Raw genomic sequence first — 13243 nt, forward strand, 5'->3', positions numbered from 1 at the left:
AGAACTGTGTTGTGTTACTAACGTGATTCCGTGACTGTTATTTTGACGGCACCATCTCTTCAAACGTACGTTATGTCAGGTGTTGTCACGGAAGAGATTGTCACGCGGAGTCGCCGTCTGGTAGAGTTCAGTGTTTCAAAATGGCTAAAATTGACCCAGTTTCACCTTTTTACTCCACTCTTTGATTGAAATAAGCAACTTTGCAATGGGAAAACCTGCAAGAACTACGAAAAACGAGCCTTTAGGCTGTAAGTTTCTACTTTTGTGAATTTCGAAATTGGAAGTGTTTACACAGCTACCATCGGCCTGCCATGAAAATTCCTGAACTTCGATGGTGTCTTACAGAGATTTCCTTCAATAACCCAAGCCAATTCCCAGGTATGTTTTTAATGAATGTCTAAATGTGTGATTTAAATAGCATGAAAAGAATTTGGAGTTATACCACATGTTAAATATTGCCGTCGATAATGAGTAACGAACTTAAGTTTTTGTTATCCTGAAAACCTATCCCTCATTTTTGAATTATTTCAGTACGACGAGCTTCGCTATTGCCCTGAAAGTATCTTCTAGTGGAAGAAAAAGAATTTTTCTGGTCGTGGAAAGTGTCCAAATTTCTCCATACGACTTCGTTTGCGAACGCAAGGAAAGTTGATGTTAGCGAATTTCAGGTTAAAAATTAGGGCAGTCTGGGACTCCGACATCGATAACCGATCTTCTAGTTTTTCTTACAAATAAAAAGTTTTTGGAGGAAACAATCTACATTAGGTTTCTTATCTACCTAAAAGCTTTCTATGAACAAAAAATGAAAGAAATTCATTTTTCAACTCTTGTCACGAAATTAAGATTTTGGTCGTTTTTTCCTGACCGTCGCTCTTAAATGGCACTAAAAATAAATACCCCCGACTCTAAAAATACTCAAAACCACCCACCCTTTTCTTACGGTCTCCATTATGTAAGGGCGTTCACTGGGTGACCAATGCTAAACAACGCCGGGAATAGCTTTGAAAATTTAACCTGATGTTCTGAACTGGACTGTATCTTTACCGCAGTTGATTTAGTTTTGACTAATATCAAACAAAAACCGTAATCCTCTGATACGATATCAATGATTTGGCAAAGACTGCCTTCTTACCTTTAATCCATTTTACAAGTGCGCTAGGATCAAAGATAGTTCTTTCAAGCAAATGTCAACAGAAAGAGTGATCTAGCGGGTGAACGGTTCATTAGCTCACGATTGGAAAAGTGTCAAAATGTCGAGATTTCACGGTTCTATGACTCGTACAGAAAATTGACCATTGATTAGAGCTAACAAGCAGCATAACTTTCATTTGACTGCTGGTTGCGTCACAGAGAACAGTACCTTGCAGTTTCCGTGGTAAGTACGCTGCTTCCTTTTCAGTTACATAATCAACTACTTCTATTTTCTAAAGTGTATCTCAGTGTTCGTGGCTGAAGCAGCAGTCGGTTAATTGGTGATTAGGCTAGTGCTCTGAGCTCGTCTTCCACATAGCCATAGGGTAAGTTCGAGTTTTCGTTCCCAGAAGCTCATATGTAAGTTGTGTTTGCGTTTACGTTTGTTTGGTGATGATTCTCGTCCCTGCAAGCGATTGTCTACAGCATAAGTTTGGGGCTAACTGCTTGAACGGCAGAAATCTGAATGTGAGAACAGTTGAGGTTCAGCTTGATTATGTAGCCGATACTAAACTACCTGGCATAAAGATAGACAACTGTTTTTAAATAACGGTATCGAATATAGGAAAGCGACTTCGCCTTTTGAAAAGAACAGATAAATTTCTGTGACTGAAAGCTGAGAAGTTTGTTTTACAACTCACTTATCCAGCTAATACTTGACTACGGGGGTTATTGTCTTGGGGACATGGAGCAAACCAAAGCCGCACGTCCAAGACGTAATCAATTTACAGAAACGATGCGCCAGAGTAATCCTAGACAAAAAATGAGACACCCCTTCGGGGCCTTTATTTAATAGAGACCTTAACGTCATGCCATGATTTGATAAAAGACAAGAAGGCGCTTACAGCGGCATTCACTCCCACTTGCTTGGAGATTAGATCGAGAAAGCTTAGGATAACTGTATAGGAATATTTTTATTCATAAAAGTGGCCTTGTCCTTTTGGCAGAAAATGGAACCGTCCAGCGGGACATCCTGAGTTTTAGCAACATTTGTTAGGAGGCATATCATATCTGGGTTTTTTATTGCTAAACGGTCATTCTTTAGGTTTCTAAAAGGCCTGGGTAACTAAACAGGAGTGTTTTTTTTCCCTTATAAAATGCCTTGTACTTTTGGCCTGTATTATCTAAGGAAATAGTACCGCCTAGCAGGACATCCTAAACTATGTCAGCAGTTGCTTGCATGTATCACTACATGACATGCAGCTTGTTATTGTTACATTGTAATACATACCTTGCTCTCTGAAGGCTTTTTCCTACCAGCTGGGGACACCTGAACGAAGATAGTTTAATTCATTCCTTGTTGTTGTAATCAGATCGGGGAAGTGCAAAACCATTTTTCTGGTTTGACATTTGAAATCCAAGGATAACCAAACAGGAATGGTTTTTATTTTTGAAAATTGTCTAGCGTCTGAACTTTTAACAGGGGCACCCAACGCGAATATGGTTCAAAACCACTTAAAGATAGCATTGTTGAACGTATTTTAGTATTTAAAGGGTAGATGTAGGCATATTTTTATCCCCTAAAATTGTTTCATCTGTTCTGATTTCCTAGCTGAAAGTCTAGTGATCTGAAAATTATAGGGATCAAAACTTACATTTTCGAAAATTTCAGCCAAAAAAAAAGGCTCCCGAAAATTCTAGGTGAACAGATATTTTCAGAAAATTGACGTTGGGTGCCCCATTTTTAATACATGCTTGTAGTTGGGCATTATACCCTGCCGAGGTACTCTGCAAACTAATCTGTAACAGTAGTGATGTATGAAAATTGTTTTGATGGATAATACTTAAAAGTTCATATTTATTTTGATGGAATTGCATAATGAATGACTTTCCATTCAATAATGTTCATTGCAAAGGTGATGAAATAGCAAAACTTACCATACAGACAAAGACACCACAATCAGTTGAGTTTAATTGCTGTGGTACATCTCTAATGTAGAAATTGAACAGAACTTGTCACTGATGAGTTTCTGCAATTTCGTCCACGAACGAAGAACAAAGCATACCGTAAAATTCCGAAAATAAGCCCCGGGGCTTATATTTTTCAAAGGCCCCTTTTGAGGGGCTTATACATGGAGGGGCTCATTTTTTGAATTTTACGGTTTCTTGTTATGAAATTGGTAAACAGTTACAATGTAATGTCTATTTAGCCTAGCTTCCTCTTCAAAGTTTTTTTTGTTCAATTCTTTTTTCAATTTTTTTGAAATGAACACTAGTGAGCAGCACAGAGCAACGCAAGGATCTTGTTTACATGAGTTATTTCTCCGACCGGTAGTTGGGTTATTGGGGCTGTTGACAGTTGGGGAGAGGGGGGAAGTTAAAAATAGAGAGTCTCCAGAATCAACAACCAAGGTTGGTTGCTGCCAAGGTAGGTAGGTTTTTGAGTATGGTAGTGTATGATAATGAGTTTGAAACAAAAGAAAATAAAATTTACACCAAGGATAAAATTGAACCACAATTTCAGTATGGAGAAGTGGGGGGAGGGGTGGAGGGAATGGGGGGGGGGAGGGGGGGTGAGAATAATGTTGTTGTCCCAAAAAAAAAAAGAATTTTGATTTGTTTTGATAGTGCCACCCAGAGAGTACAGCCAACGGTACCAACCTTCTTTTTGCTGAGTGATACTGACCAGTCAAACAACACAAAAATAATGAGGGCAGGAAATAACAATGATTCTATAACAATAATAAATAATTACAATAAACATAATATTTATGACAATAATAGGTCTAACTGTATAACATGATGGAAGGATATCATTTACATAATCGACTGCTGATGTGATCAATCAGGAATTTTTCAAAGAACATGAGAATCTCAAACATCGCAAAGTATACCATGAAATGACGCTTCCCTGACAAAAAAAGGTACCCCTAGCTGTCAGTTTTGAGTACCCCCTATAGATTGTCCCCCTGGGTGGACATTCTTAGGTGATTACAACAACAAGGAATGAATAAAACTATCTTTGTTCAGCTGTCTTCAGCTGGTAAGAAAAAGCCTTCAGAGAGCAAGGTATGTATTACAACGTAACAATAACAAGCTGCATGTCATTTAGTAATACATGCAAACAACTGCTGACATAGTTAGGGATGTCCTGCTAGGCGGTACTATTTCCTTAGAAAATACAAGGCAAAAGGACAAGGCATTTTTTAAGAAAAAAAAAAACACTCCTACTTAGTTACCCTGACCTTTTGGAAACCTAAAGAATCACGCTTTAACAATAAAAACCCAGATATGATATACCTCCTAACAAATGTTGCTAAAACTCAGGATGTCCCGCTGGACGGTACTATTTTCTTCGGTAATACCGGCCAAAAGGACAGGGTCACTTTTATGAATAAAAACATTCCTATACAGCCAGAAACCTACAGAAATCAAGTTGTACAACACCGTTTAACAATAAAAAACCCAGATATGTTATACCTCCCAACAACTGTTACTAAAACTCAGGATATCCCGTTGGACGGTACTATTTTCTTCGGTAATAGCGGCCAAAAGGACAAGGCCACTTTTATCAATAAAAAGGTTCCCATAGAGTTATCCTAAGCTACAACCAGTTGCAAAAATGTTGAGACACTCTCACCAAAAAACAACCTGTCTTGCTTCAAATCGCTGCTAGCCACAGGTCTGTGGGATAAAATAGTGACCCCCCTCCTCCCCCCATTCAAAGTTGTTCCTCCAAGTTTTGAGCATGGTCTTGTATTGCTAGCAACTTTGAAAAGGGGTGAAGGGGGGGGGGGGGGGGGGGGGGGTCACGAGCACAAGATCATGGACAGGCCATTTTAGCCGAAATACGGTACAGTGACTCAAGCCGACTTTTGCAAATGGTTGTAGCTTGTAGAAACCTGCAGAAATCCAGTCCTATAACACAGTTTAACAATAAAAGCTAGAGGTGATGTACATGCCAACAAATGTAAGCTTAAGCTTATATCAAACCTCATACTAGGTCAGATCAGCGTCTCAGTCAAATCTTAATACAAACGTGCATAAACTAGCTTCATAAACTGCGCCGCTGGACTTCATGAAATTAGATATAAATACAATAATTACTCAGGCTTACCATATTTCGAGATGCAGCTCCTGAAAGCTATCGAGTAAGGCAAGGATCGCTTGAGCCTTTATAATTCTCGTACGCATCCAGGAAGGTGAAAAAAAACAAAAACGATGCCATCCGAAATCGGATTATCGGCTTTGACAAGCGACACATTTCTCAACCAAAAACCCAATTAACAAACCAGCCATGAATAAGAGAACACTCTTGATAGCAGCTGTATTTCATTTTGTACATCCAGTGGAAAAAGACAGTTATAAACATCACAAGTTGACCCAAAACTCTGTCAGCTTCAGCTGTCAAAGTAAGCAACTTTCAAGATGCAGCATAAGTTTTACACATGAACTCACCTGTCAAATTTTAACCAATCAGAGCATAAAAATTGACGTGGAGTGTGACCCACACGTGACCATGGTAAGAAAAGGTCTTCCCCGCCTGTATTTTAAAAGTCGTAATAGTGCGGAGCGATACTGGCGTAAACACAACATATTTGATATGAATTTTAAAAAAAAGTAAACGTGTGCCTGCGATCAATTGAAAACGAGTAAATTGTCAGCGGATAACTTCAGAAATTACTCGACCTTAATGGGTCGACACCTGATACCCGGCGATACGCTCAGGTTATACTGGTCAGCGGATACCCTGTTTTGACAGCTGTCGATTGATGACAACATTGATGTGCAATCACCTTTCTCCTGGGCTCCCAAAGTAGCTAGAAAGTGTGAGAGTAAACATTGGTATGCCTCTGGTGCGGACGGACGGTCGCTCGGTCGGTCGGTCACGTGATTACCAAATTTTCTGGGATGGGTAGATTTATTTACCCATGGTGCTCCGCTATAAATAATGGTAATAGGACTGACTGGAGTCCATTTCGGTCTGTAATCGTACGAGTGATCAATTAACAAAATCAGCGGACGACTGCATACTAGAGAGAGTCCGATTTGTTTAATCACCAGCGTTGTTACAGACCGAATTAGACGACACGAAGCTTTCTGTTACCAATTAATCATAACTATAACGAAACTTTGTGACATTTCAAGCTTTTCCTTAATTAGAACACAGGATACTCCACTCAAGTGAGCGCCCGCGATGGCGCATAGTGTCGAATCAGATTTGAGATTTTATTATTATTGTAATTATTATTTTTTTTTACAGTTATGATTTATCTCTAAATTCTAAGATAACATATTGTAAATAAAACAGCAAGAAGTAAAACTATCAATAAATGGGACAACGTAGACTGGTTTGCAAGCTAAGACCCATTTAACATTTCCCTAGAATTTCATTCAGTTTCAAAACATAGCTTCAAAGAGGCCCCTAACCCTTGGGTCTCTTTTTTAGTGGTGTTTACCGCCCACTACATTTCTAGAAGGTCAATGGGTTGGGCCCGACAAGTAGATGAAGTATTTTGCAGAAAAGTCCTTTCAAAGCCCTCCTGAACTGTCGCTTTCAGTAATGGCATAAATCAGTGGATTCAAGATCGAGTTTAGGTAATAAATTGCAAGTATAAGGGTTGTAACATTTTTGTATGGTAATTGAATCCTCGCGTAACCTAAACGTAGAGAAATACAACTTGTTATTGCCCATGGAAGAAGAGTAGCTATAGAGACTGCGGTGACTATTAATAAAGTTATGGAAAGTTTTCGCTCCACTAGAATAACTGAGCTAAACCGCTGGGCATAAGGCTTGCTCAACACCTTTGATGAAATGATAACATATGCTGCTGTAAGAAGTGTAAGGGTAACGAAAGTAAAGCTTTGCCACGCACCTTGAGATGCAACCGGTTCGTATATTTCAAGAATGTCAAATACAGATGCTAGAATGAAGGACCCAAACCAACTGCAAAAGATAGTCTTACAGTAAACACGTTTCCGGACCAAGCAGTGGTTAAATGGATAAAGTGTGGCGTGTAGTCGCTCTAAAGAAATCAATGCTAGATTGCCTACTGAAACTATATAAAAGCTGTCAATAATCGCCCTCCAACATTTTCTCCAACTGAGAACATGTTGCGGTCCTGGTAGACCATTTTGGTACACGGGTCCCGCCACAGCTCCAACCAGCAAATCAGCCACAGTTTGGTTTATTACCAGGTATGTACTGCGCTTGCGTAGACGACGACTTCTTGCAAAGGCGACAATCGTAAAGGTGTTGATTATAAATATAAAACAACATTCTGTGGTCAGCACTGCAAACCGGATATCGTCTACTTCGTCAGGCATCCTTTGATTAAAGGGGCATTCTGGTCAACCTTGCGCTTCTAACATTGATTGTTTCCAAATGGCACCTTCAATAACAACAAAAAAATGGTTGAGTCTAGGTATCAAACGGCAACAGTTTCTGACCCACTTAGATTTTGAGATATGTGATGTTTCTCAATTCACGTTGTTTCAGTCATTTCCGTTTCGTTGTTAATATCTAAATTTTATTGTTTCAGTTTCCACTAATATATCACGGCTCCAGCGTTTAGACAGAATCAGGCATTCGCTGGTAAAAAAAAAAACCTTCTATTGGAAGAATGTGTGAGCCAAAAAGAGTACACTAAACATCCTACATCCTAGCCGCTGCCCCTCGCGGCTTCGCCGCTCGCTCGCGCGTTCTCGCGAGACTCGTTTCACTCGCCCAAATAGGAGAGCTTGCTCGCAGGCTACCCATCCTTTGCTTTCCAAAACGGGAATTTAACATCAATAGGGGTGGTCAGAAAAGCATGCTTTCATTTCATTAAAGTATGAGACACTGAATTATTTTGAAAAGTAAAATCATCTTTAAATTCGCTTTCGTACGAGTTATGATCTGAAGAATTTTGCAGGTCGAAGACGGATATATCCGATATCCGGTGTCTGATTGCTAATTCTTTAGTCATGCTTTACTCAAGACTCGAAACGGAAAAAACTTTGCAACACCGCGTCGATAAAAGTTTGCCTCCTCAACTTGTTTCCGAGTTAAGACAGGGTTATTAACATTAACGGTTTTTGATAATTGTCTCTACCGATTGGTTATGGCCCGCCTTATTTCCTATCAAGGAGTTATATACCTCGTGCCAGCGCGGGAGACAGCTGTTCATGATTAACTGTTACTGATTTGCATGAAAAAAAAGTAAAGTTACACTTGCTTGAAGTGAAATCAACCTTAAAAGGAGTTATTGGCGGATAGTGTTCACTGACTGTCAACTATGACAAAAGAGATCAAAATAATGTTGTGTGGTTCAAATTTATCCTGGCTTCATTTTGTTGTTGTTGTTGTTGTTGTTCTTTTGTTTCTTGTGAAGCCTCCAAGAATAACAGTTGACTGAAATGTATGAACTATATTAGCTCTGGGAGGCAAGCGTAAGCCAGTTTTTATTACCTTGTGCGCCTGCACGAAAACTGTTGCACGTCCTGTAAATCCGATAAGACTTGTTAACATTGATTTCGTCACGATTTCTGTAACGGAGCGAAGTTGAACCGCCCCGATCTCTTAAAGTGGAGAGTTACATATTGGATCCGTGTTCCTACTATACCGGAAACCTTTTACGTGTCGGCAGGAAAAGCTATCCGGGATAGCGTGAACATAGCCAAGAGGGTAGCCAAAATTAAGATTAGAACCTGAAAAAAGTGTTGCGTCTAAATTAACACGTATGTCTATATCCTCAAAAAGAATATTATTTTCTTCAAGTTTATGGAAAACTCTGTCTTGAAAGAATAAATTTACAGCTGCCTTAAGTTTTTTTTTTCATTTGAGATAAAATACGAAAGAAAGCAGTTACTTACATTTTGCTTCTCTTGGTATAAAAGGTGCAAGTGATGACTAGGAACAGACTGTAATACTCGGTCTGCAATACTCCTCACTCAGACTCAAAGCATATAAAATTTAACAAAAACGCATCGATACTAATATATACCCTCAATGAGCTCCGGCATAGATCATTAAAGGTTCGTCATGTTTACTTCTACGGAATGAGTAGAATGGTATTGAAAATGGTAATAAAACTCTGTATTTTCTGCAGTTTGTTTAAATTACAGGCCTCAAATTTGCAGTCGTTTAACCCATGCGGTTTTATTTTACCTTTCTCCTTTTAATCACACCTGTCATTCACCAGTAAACGTTAAATCACCGACAGCAGACCTTAGCTGGCAATGGAAGTTGAAATAATTTGAAGACCATCGGTCTTTCTCAATCACCCAGAGGAAGTTGTGGCCCGTCATAGTTTTCTTAAAGCTAAAACTTGAAAAGCTCGGTCGAAGACCCCGTCTACTTTAAGGGGTTCTCATTTAAAACGTTCACATTCTTACGCCTCTTAATCCCATGTCAACATAGACACTATTGAAAAACGGAGTTTTTCGAAACCAGTAGTAGGAGAGCAGGGTGAAAGCTGTATATATATATATATATATATATATAAAACAAAGCAAACAAAAACTCTCATTAGGCTGATTCAGGAATAAGTTTCTGGCTGATTACAATTTTTTTTGAAAAAACAATACAGATGATTCTGATGAAGATGATGAGGAGGATAAACTGAATAAATGGTATGGTCGTGGTGGACGGAAAACAATAGAAATATGGTGGTGGTGGTGGGGAAAGTACAACAGAAATGTGTTGGTGGTGGTTGTGGTGAAAAAAAAAAAAGTAGATATGTGATGGTGGTTGATCGAGGGAAAATAAATAAAAGAAAAAATGAGGGGGAGAGGAGAAGTTGGAGGTGGCAGTTGTTTAACTTCTGTTGTCACTTTTTAATAAGCAAACTTGGACTGTGTATAAACCTAGTTCAATAAAGGTTACTTTGGCAATTTGTCATTGGTAGTTAGGCTTAAGCATTTGAAATTACGAAACTTACTGAAATGATATGCTTCAGTGACCGCCAAACAATAGCTCCCCAGTGCGCATTATTGCCCAACGCCCAAGCAACCTTTTATTGAATCAGTTATATTCCGTGTTTACGTAATTTTCATGATAATTTATCTTTATTTAGTTTACGCAAAGCGAAACCATTTATATTAAAAACAGTTAAAACAATATTTATCGTATATTTACGCAATTTGAGAGCATTAAAAATCACACGAATATCTGAGCTTATGAAATCATTGCCAATGACAATAGAGGCGAAGCAACAGCAAAGGATAAAAATGGGAACCAAATACGAGAAATTTTGTCATAATTAAGTTTCAATCGATTTGAGGGCATGCAATTGCTTACGTCACAAATAAGTATTCTAATCTGGTGGTAGTCAAATAACCTTACTGTAAGTTCGAGTCAAACGGCCTACAGCAAAATGAAAAAAAAAAAAAAAAAAAAGCTATACTCGAGCGCGATTAAAAAAAAGGCTTTCCTTTGCTTCGGAAACATTTAGTACGCGTTTCTCACCTCTTCTGTTCATGTTCCTTTGGATACTGTTTTTAACCAAATATACTAAAATAATTTGGTAAAATGGTTAAAGTTTGCTCAAAAAGAGGTTTTCTGTAAAAGATCGAAGATCGAATGAAACACAAGGTAAGGTTAAAACGGATTTCTAGATGTATCCGACGGGTACATTTGATTAACGTTAACGCTTTTCAGACTGGCAAAAGTAACCGAATAGGCTGCGCATTTTACTGCGATGATCATGTTCATTTTCATACCTTCATCCGCAGTTCAAAACAATTTATGAATCATTTCATATATTTCAATTCGTCCTTACAAGATCTCCATAACTTTATGTAAACGGTCAGACTAACACTAACCGCTAAACGGAAACTGCCTTATGCAAAAACTTTTAAAATTGACGCGTTAGTTTTAAAGGCATCACTGAATCTGGATGGGGTTAAATTCAAATGTAAGCGAAACACTTGCAATTTTTTAAAGAGCACTTGAGCAACACGATACAATACTGGGAACTAAATACTTAAACAATGTCTTAAAAATAAAGCTATTTTTTATTTCCCTCTGAGACACCTGGAGAACAAAATTCTCACAGAACCACAGCCTAAAAAGGCTAAGCTGCTCTGTCGCATCAAAAAGTCCAAAGTGTATTTCTGAATGCTGGACAGAGATTCAATCAATATCTGAAAGCGCATTTTTAGTTCTCTCCGAGACACCTGGAGAATAAAATTCTCACACAGCCACAGCCTAAAAAGGTTAAGCTGCTCTGTTGTATCAGGAAGGCCAAACTGTTTTACTTAACGCTGGACATGCACTATCTTCGATGTTTCCTTTAGGATTAGTTTTGTTTGTAAAATTACAGGCTAGTCATCGCTATCTTCTCTCAACAACAATAAACAACATCTATTATTGATCACAAGTGATGAATAACTTCAAGTACCTTTTAATCATGGCGTAAGAAAAAAAAACTCGAATTCAATTAAAAGCAGAAATTCTCATCATTAAACTTAAAAAAAAAAAAAATCAAATACAGGCATTTCAAATCGAGATTCGAGTCACCGCAAAAACAAAAACAAGGTAGTCTAAACATCAAACCTAAAACTCACAACCACCTGAGTTTGACGAAAGCTCAAAAGTGCAATTACTTTGTTTACTAAAAATCTCTGATGCATGTGGTTACACTCCTCATACCCTTAAAACAATTAACTTCACAGATTTAATCAGTGTAAAAATATCCACTACGATCCACACTTAAAAACTGAACTGAGCTGTTTCAGTGCGATCAGGCTTAAGAAATAGTGATCTTCATCAACATTCTCCATGAACATTACACTTTAACACATTAGCAGTTATTGAGAATTTATAAAATGATCGAATGATCGGTGTCGACCTTAACACGTTTTTGTGCTAAAATAATAATAGGTATCCATTTGAAGATGATACAAAGGAACCCAAAATAGACTTAGCCCGCTTCGGCTGATGTTTATTAGAAAACTGAGAAGGACTGAAGAGCATCACCGTACAGCTGAATCCAGTCAGCGACCCTCAATAAAAATCATTTAAGCTTACATAATCAACAACTACGGGAATTCCCGAGTTTCTAACTCGACGGTCATTCGCCACCGTCAGGAAATCATACGATATTGCTTATCGAACGAATCCCTCATTTTAATTTTCCCCAATTCAGTAATCCAGGACCAAGTACCTTTTCCAGATCTTCTCTGCGCGACGAAACGCTTTCTCTGACTTCTCTGGCCGCTTCCCTCTATATTTTCTAGTAGTTGGAGGGAATTTAGTCCTTCTTTGATCGCTTTAAACCTGCTTTCATCTGCATTCCACCGGCGTATTAAAGGCTCGGGTTATGAGAGTTGTGGAAAAGATGAGTCGTTTTTCAACAGAATAGAAATTATTTCTATTTACTTTTGTCAGTCCTTTGAAAACTGAAGAAGTATGCGCATTGGAACGAGATAGAATTATATAAGAGTGGTGAAAAAAGAAGAGCATTTTTAGCTAATAATTTGTACTTTTTGAAATACAGATTGGCTGGTGTGTCTCACTCAGGTGACTGCTGCCGCAGAGATGCTAATCTATTCGGAATTATAAGTAGGAAAACCCCTAGTTTTTAAAAAGCCAAAACTAGAATAAGTCAATGAAATGGCAAGTCGTTCAGTAAATATGTACTTGGGACTTTTCGGCCCAGCGGTATGATTGTTTCCACGAAAGAAGTTTATTCCTACAAAACACCGGCGTCATTCGCGTCCATTCCAAGTTCAGTGAACATGAATGACGTGTCTTTTTCTAAACTGAACATGGGAATGTGACGTCTGGTCTAAAATTCTAAATTTCGCCATTCATCGTCAGTTTATTCATTTCCAAACTATTTAATGATAACAGTTTTTTGGAAAAATCATAAACGATGGCTTTTTTGTTAAATCATGCACAGATGACTTTTAAATAGGCACTAAAAATAAATACCCCCGACTCTAAAAATACTCAAAACGGCCCACCCTTTTCTTACGGTCTCCATTATGTAAGGGCGTTTTGTGACCAATGCTAAACAACGCCGGGAATAGCTTTGAAAATTTAACCTGATGTTCTGAACTGGACTGTATCTTTACCGCAGTTGATTTACTTTTGACTAATATCAAACAAAAACTATAATCCTCTGAT

This window comes from Porites lutea, chromosome 2 (assembly GCF_958299795.1).
Source record: "Porites lutea chromosome 2, jaPorLute2.1, whole genome shotgun sequence".
In the NCBI taxonomy this organism is placed as follows: domain Eukaryota; kingdom Metazoa; phylum Cnidaria; class Anthozoa; order Scleractinia; family Poritidae; genus Porites; species Porites lutea.